The sequence below is a fragment of the Phasianus colchicus genome, chromosome 1, assembly GCF_987193195.1.
Source record: "Phasianus colchicus chromosome 1, bPhaCol1.hap1.1, whole genome shotgun sequence".
Taxonomy (NCBI): Eukaryota; Metazoa; Chordata; class Aves; order Galliformes; family Phasianidae; genus Phasianus; species Phasianus colchicus.
In genome coordinates this window covers 105,436,605-105,443,631 of record NC_143436.1, presented here as the reverse complement: position 1 = coordinate 105,443,631, position 7,027 = coordinate 105,436,605, and the positions used below count along the sequence as shown (strand labels likewise).

At 37.1% G+C, this 7,027-nt stretch overlaps 1 long non-coding RNA gene across 2 annotated transcripts; it reads left to right on the top strand.

Annotated features, from left to right (window-relative positions):
• Nucleotides 1-269: 269 nt before the first annotated feature.
• On the top strand, nucleotides 270-6,755 carry LOC149919927 (uncharacterized). 2 transcript variants are annotated; one of them, XR_016458962.1, is made up of 3 exons: nucleotides 270-467; nucleotides 602-739; nucleotides 4,337-6,755. It is a non-coding gene; the product is annotated as an uncharacterized LOC149919927 (long non-coding RNA). The 2 variants fall into 2 exon arrangements; XR_016458961.1 differs by lacking the exon at nucleotides 270-467 and having other exon boundaries at nucleotides 490-739.
• Nucleotides 6,756-7,027: the final 272 nt, after the last annotated feature.

Sequence of the window (7,027 nt, the reverse complement as noted above, 5' to 3'; positions counted from 1 at the left end):
TCCTGATGCAGAGCACAGAGTTTTATAGCAGGCCACTGTGAGTGAGGCCTTAAACTCTCTCACATCCCAAACTAGTGACCTAATCTTCAGTATATAGTGTGTGAGCATGCTTTCTTTCTCAGCCTTCCCAACAAAAACTTTGCGGAAACAGATATGTCTCAGAAAAATATCTTGGCTTGGATGAAACAGCATATTTCGATGAAATTTCATTTAGTTGAGAATGTTCCGGCCTGCTCTAATTACAAGCCACTGCTATAAACTGGTTATGGTTTTGCCAAAACCCACTTATGGGTTGGGCTGAAATTTTCCATGATTATTCTCTGCCTTAGGCTGAATGTTCTGACAGCAAAGGTTTAACCATTTTGTAGGTCAAAGAAACAGAGGCTCTTCTACCAGCGTTAAAGTAACAATCACTATTTGGAGGAGGACCTTTGAATGGGACAGAGGGAAGATTAGATGTACTGAAGGTGTCTTTTGCAGTCTTCATGGAATTTTTTTTGTTGTTGTTTTAGCCTGTGACAATCCCTATTTGGCAGTAAGATAGCAGTGTAGAAAGGTTTCGTTGTGATGTCTCAGCACTGATTCAGCTCTTCCTCCACAGAACTGCCCCACATGGAAACTGCACTAAGTGTCCCCAGCTCCAAGGCTGGCCACAGAGAGGAATGTACTTCCCTAGTCACTTACGAGAAGGTCAGAATTGATGTATGGAATAACACAGAGCCACCACCTCTTCTCTTGTGTAAGTAGAACCAAAGGAGATTTCTCTTTGAAATTCTGAGGGTTATTGCTGCTTCAGTTTAACAGTAGATAGGGGAAAGAGCCTTTCACTCTCCCTCCATTCTACTGTGAGCAAAACTTAGTGGCACGTATGTGGAGTGGTTATATGCATCATTTGAGCTTGTAGATACCAGTAATGTGACATTGTACTATACTTTTTGCAATGAGATCATTTTACTCTTCCGTTCTCTCCACCCTATCACCAAGGATTAGGAAAGAGACTTAATGAGGAAACGTTTGACATTTAAGTATTATCCTGGGTTAAAAGAAAAACAAACAAACAAACAAAAAACCTACAAACGAATCTACATTGTTTCTTTCCTGCAATAAGAAGTAACTTTTTTTCATGACTACAGAATCTGAAAGTTATGTTCAGTAGAATGTTTAAGCAAGTATCAGCTTCTAATATGAATGATATAATTTATTCACAGAAAGTGAAAGAACATTCTGGTTTCCCTGGGGCACTGCTTTACTAATATAAAGGCTAATCTACTAGTTTAGGAAATTACGTTTTAGTGAGCCCTCTGATTTGGACTTTCATTAATCCACCTACTGAAAGCAGTGTTTCACCTGCACTTCTGAGCACCTTACAAATGAGCCCCAGTTCCTCATTTCCCAGAACAACAATAAAGTCATTCTAAGGTAATGATTCATAAAATACCTTAAGCCAGTTTCAACAATAAGGTATTTTTTTTTCACTAGCTGTGCCCACTTGTTTCAGCTTTACAAAACACCTTTTCTGTGTTTTTATAAGGTGGCCTTGTACATTTATGCCATGAGACCTTGTGAAGGACAAATCCCATCTAGTGGCATCTCATAGCTGTGTGGTGGTTGCCCACCCACATGCTGCTGGTAGGGTTGGTTAGGTTCAGTATGCACTGGGATTTTGCCAGGTGGGCATTTTGCATGAAGGAAACCGCAAAATATAGATTCCCACAGAAGGAAAAACTGGCGATATAGGAGACCTCATCTAAAGGTGATGGGGACAGATACTGATCTGCTTCTGCCTCATATCTGTGCAAATGAAAATCTGGGTTGGCATCAGGGAGATAAACTTACTGGTATACCTTCAGTCTCTTACAGCAGCTGTACAGAGCATTGTTGTAGTTACTAAAACTCTTGCAGCTGGATTAAAAGCTGTTTTGAAAATGAGTTAACAAGTATGGTTCTTTGTTAAAACAAATAAAATTAACTGGGTAACACTAAATTCCTCTCAGCTGTAATATTATTATGGCTCAATAACTTTCTCATCACTTCCTGAAAATTGTGGTCATAGGGTCATATGAGAAGACAAATGGATTCATTTCTGGAAGAATATTAGTTTCTTACGTCGTTTTGTACTTTGCATTTTCCTCATTATGCTGCATAGACCTATAAAATAAAATGAAAAAAAAAAAAATGTGGGGTAAGCAAAATTAAAATGCTACTCAAAATAGTCTAATGTTCATTCGGTAGGCCAGATCACTAGGCACTACTAACTGATACACATTAAATAAAAAACATATTGTGTGGTCCTACACTCAGTTAAGCTAGTCCAATATCAAGTGTCATAGGAGTACAGAAATGTTTATAATGTAATTTGAATTTGCGAATATATATAAATATATGCTTTAATATTTTTTAATGCTATGGAATTTGTTCTTTTTACTTAAATGAAGGCTTCAGTGGCTACAAGAACTCCAATATTTGCCTGTTGTTATTCATATTATTAGTGAATACACTACAGCTGCTCTCAGATTACTTTAAATTGTTTGTAAGGTGTATTCATGCATTATTTATTTACTGAAAGAACAATCTATATTCTTAACCTAAAGAAGTGAAACTGAATGTAGAGATACTCTGATATTTTCCATGAATTTATATGTAATTTCCATGTTTTTATACATAAAAATTTCAATGTTATTATTGCTTTCTATTTTCTAGATTTTATTAAAAGAAAAAAAAAAAAAAGCTATTTGCCTCTACTGAACTGACTCCTCAAATAGAAAATGATTCAGTCTGGCATTAGTCTGCATCTCCTCATTGCACTAGACTGCATGATGAGAATATGATTCTGCTATTTTCCCCCATGGAATGCATTTCTTTTCTTTGAATCACAGAATCATAGAACTATGGAATCATTTACTTTGGAAAAGACATCTAAGATCATCGAGTCCAACCGTTCACCTATCACCAGTATTGCCCACTAAATCACATATCATCCACCCTTTACTTAAACAGCTCCAAGAATGATGACTCCACCACCCCCCTGGTCAGTCTGTTCCATTGTCACATCACTTTTTTTGAGAATAAATTCTTCCTAATACCCAGCTTGAACTTCCTCCAGTGCAACTTGAAGCCATTCCTTCTTGTCCTGTCACTATTACCTGGGAGAAGAGGCTGACCTCCACTTGATGACAACCTCCTTTCAGTTGGTTGTAGAGAGTGATAAGGTCTCCACTGAATCTCCTCTTCTCTAGACTAAATAATCCCAGAAAGTTTGAGGAGTTTCACCTCCTAAAATACCTCCTAAAATCCACCTATAGCATCAAAGAGAAAACTCATGCCAAGGGAGTTGACTCTAGGAAATCACAAATGTGAAGATTTTGAAGACCTCCTCTGGAACCTCCTCTGGAACAGTTGCATTCAAGCTTCTTCTTCTTTTCTTTTCTTTTCTTCTTTTCTTTTCTTTTCTTTTCTTTTCTTTTCTTTTCTTTTCTTTTCTTTTCTTTTCTTTTCTTTTCTTTTCTTTTCTTTTCTTTTCTTTTCTTTTCTTTTCTTTTCTTTTCTTTTCTTTTCTTTTCTTTTCTTTTCTTTTCTTTTCTTTTCTTTTCTTTTCTTTTCTTTTCTTTTCTTTTCTCTCTCTCTCTTTTTTTTTTTTTTTTTTTTTTTTTTTCCTTTTAATTTAAACTATTAAACCATTTCTGATTCCATAGTATGCAGAGTGGATAGATGTGCTATTCAGCTACAGTGTGAGTACTAATATGCTCAGTTCTTTAGTGAAAGACACTGCTGACTTGGCAGTGCAAAGCTGATCAACAGAGCTAGAGAACTGTTTCTTTCTTCCATCCACGGCTTTTTTTTTTCCTTGAAGTGTCTCCTGCCAACATTTCTGCTCTTGAATCTGTAAGTTGCTAACTATCATGATCCCAGCAGTTACCTTCTGTCTAGATTTTCACTTTGCTTATCTTACACAACTTTAAGTTCACTTGTTCTCACACCTCAAGCAACAATTTTTGCAGTAAAACTGTGCCAAGATCATACTGCTGTGCTGTATCAAACAAGGCCTTGGATTACAGACTGCTAATAGTTTGACTATAATTTAACCAAAGTACAATTCCAATGAGATATGTGATACTGCAAAAAAGTTTTTGAATTTAAATAGTTACAAAGTATTCAAAAAAAAAAAAAAAAAAAGAAAGAAAAAGCAAATTGCGTTACTTTTTGCAGAATAAAAATTCAGTTTTTTTCATGCTGCTCCCTTTAAATGAATCTGAAATAACTGATTTGCTATTTCTTAAAATTTTACTGAGCATATATGTAGAACAATGAAATGTGCACATTTATTATATTCCACCAGAAAGAAGTCAGCCAAAAATGCCAGGACCTTCTGCGTGGATGAACAGAGATCTGCTGGGAAAAAATCAAACATAAGAAGAGTGTGAACAGAAGGTGGAATCAACACAAGTAACCTAGGAAGAATACAGAGGCACTGTCTGTCTGTGAAGAGGTGAGATTAGAAAAGGTAAAGCTCAAGTGGAATTGAATCTGGTGAGGGATATCAAAGGCAGTAAGAAGGGAGTCTGTGAGTATTTGCACAACATAAGGAAGATGAGGAAGAAATACAGGCCTGTTGTTGAATGACATGGGGCATCTGGTGACACAGGGCATGGAGAAAGATGAGGTATTGAATGCCTTCTTCACTTCAGTTTTCACTGTCAGAAGTGGTCTTCAGAAGTGGCAGGTCTCAGAGGCCAAGAGGAAAGTCTTAAGCAAGGAAGTTGTACACTTGGTGGAAGAGGATCAGGTCAAGGAGTACTTACATAAACTGGACATATATTGGTGCATAGACCCTGATGAAACATACCCACGAGTACTGACGGAGCAGGCAATGTCATTGCAAGGACAGTCTTGGTAATCTTTGTATCAAAGTGACTGAGAGAGATGCCCAAAGAGTGGAAGGAAGCAAATGCCATTTCTATCTTTAAAAAGGCAAGTTGAACTAAGGGAACCACATGCTGATCATCCCTGAGAAAGTGATGGAATTATGGGACTAATTTCCAGGCACATGAACAAAAAGAAACACATCAGTAGTTGGCATACATTCAGCAAGAGGAAGTCATGCCTGACCAGCCTAACAACCTTCTACAATGAAATTTGTGTCTTGGCAAATGAAAGGAAAGCAGTGGATATTGTTTACCTTGACTTCAGTAAGGCTTTTGACACAATTCCCCGTAAAGTCCTCATAGAGAAGCTATTGAAGTGTGAGCTGCATGAACCAACAGTGAAGTGGATTGAAAACTTGCTGAACAGTGAGCGCAAAAGATGCTGATCTGTGAGACAACGTCTAGCTGGAGGAGAAAAATTAGTGGTGAACCCCAAGTGTCAATACTGGATATAGTCCTGTTTAATATCTTCATTAATGATTTGGATGATGGGGCAGAGTGTGCAGTCAGCAAGTTTGCAGATAACACCAAAGTGGGAGGAGTGGCTGATATGCCAGATGGTTGTGCTGCCGTTCAGAGGGACTTTTAAAGTCTGGTGAACCTCATGAAATTCATTAAAGAGAAAAGCAAAGTCTATACCTTGAGAACGGATGATCCCATGAAATAGCATCATAAAGGGAAGAAAAGAACCTTGGGGTCCTGGTGGACACCAATTAGATCACAAGCTGGCAAAATGCCCTTTCTTCCAAGAAAGCTAATGATATCCTAGACTGCGTTAATCTTGGCAGCAGGTCAAGTGAAGAAATTCTTCATCTCTACTCAGCACTGATAAAGCCACGCATAGACTACTCAAGAAAGACACACATGTACTGGAGAGAGTCCAATGAAGGGCCACAAAGATAACTGAGGCAATGGAGCATCTCTTCTATGAGGCAAAGCTGAGATACCTAGGACTGTTTAGCCTAGGGAAGAGAAGGATCTTGTTAATGGATACAGATACCTGAAGAGAGATTATAATGAAGATGCAGCCAGGCTATTTTCAGTGGTGCCCAGTGACAGGAAAAGAGGCAGTGGGCACAAACTGGAATGGAGAGGTCTCCAGCTGAACACTGAGGAACAATTTTTGTTTGTTTGTTGTTTTTCTTTTATTATGAGGGTGACTGAGCACTGGTACTGAGCACAGAAATTATGGAGTCTTCATCCTTGGAGATATTCAAAACCCGTCTGGACATGGCAACCTGCTCTATGTGTCCCTGACTGACTGAAGTGTTGGACTAGATAATCTCTAGAGATCCCTTTCATTTTCAGCCATTCTGTGATTCTGAAAATGCAATTATACACATAGGCAGCCTATATTACATATAAACATTTTCTACATGAAACTTTCCTAATGATTTCTTATTTGTTGAATGAAACGTTGTTATATTTATGATCATACTTCAATATTTTTTTCCTTATCTTGACTAGAAAGGACTACATCGTACTCTTTATCAGCACGGAAGGTGTTCTTATCTTCCTTTCTTAAAGGAGTTGCATTGTTGAATCATAGAATTCTTAGAGTTGGAATCATCATTCATGTCATGAAGTTAGCAAATGATTAGGAGTGGAATTGAATATGCTATTTATTGTGAAGAAAAAAGAATACATTTTCAGAACAGATGAGTTTTTCTCATAAATCTTGAATCATACCACTTATGGCATTTACTTTATCTTCCCCAGCTCTTACATTGTCATTGTCTCTAGCTGCAAAATCATGCCTGGGCTCTATGTATGTCATCTTTGTTGCTGCTTTGGTAACATTAATTCTCCAATAAATTCTACAAGTATTAACAAAACATGATTTATCTAATTTTGTATCTTTTGTCTTAAAAAATACATTGTTCCTGATACTACATTATATATTCTTTTCAGGTATGACATTTTCATCATCTTTCCAGCAATCACTTTAAGAGGAAATTGCTCCCTGAATTTTCCATGAAAAGCCTTTTGAAACTGATAATTACAGTCTTTTCTCTTTGCTTCACTTTAGCAAACATGATGAATGCTAATATTCTCATTAAATAGAGATAACCAGTTATACTAATCTTGGGATATTAAATAGAAAA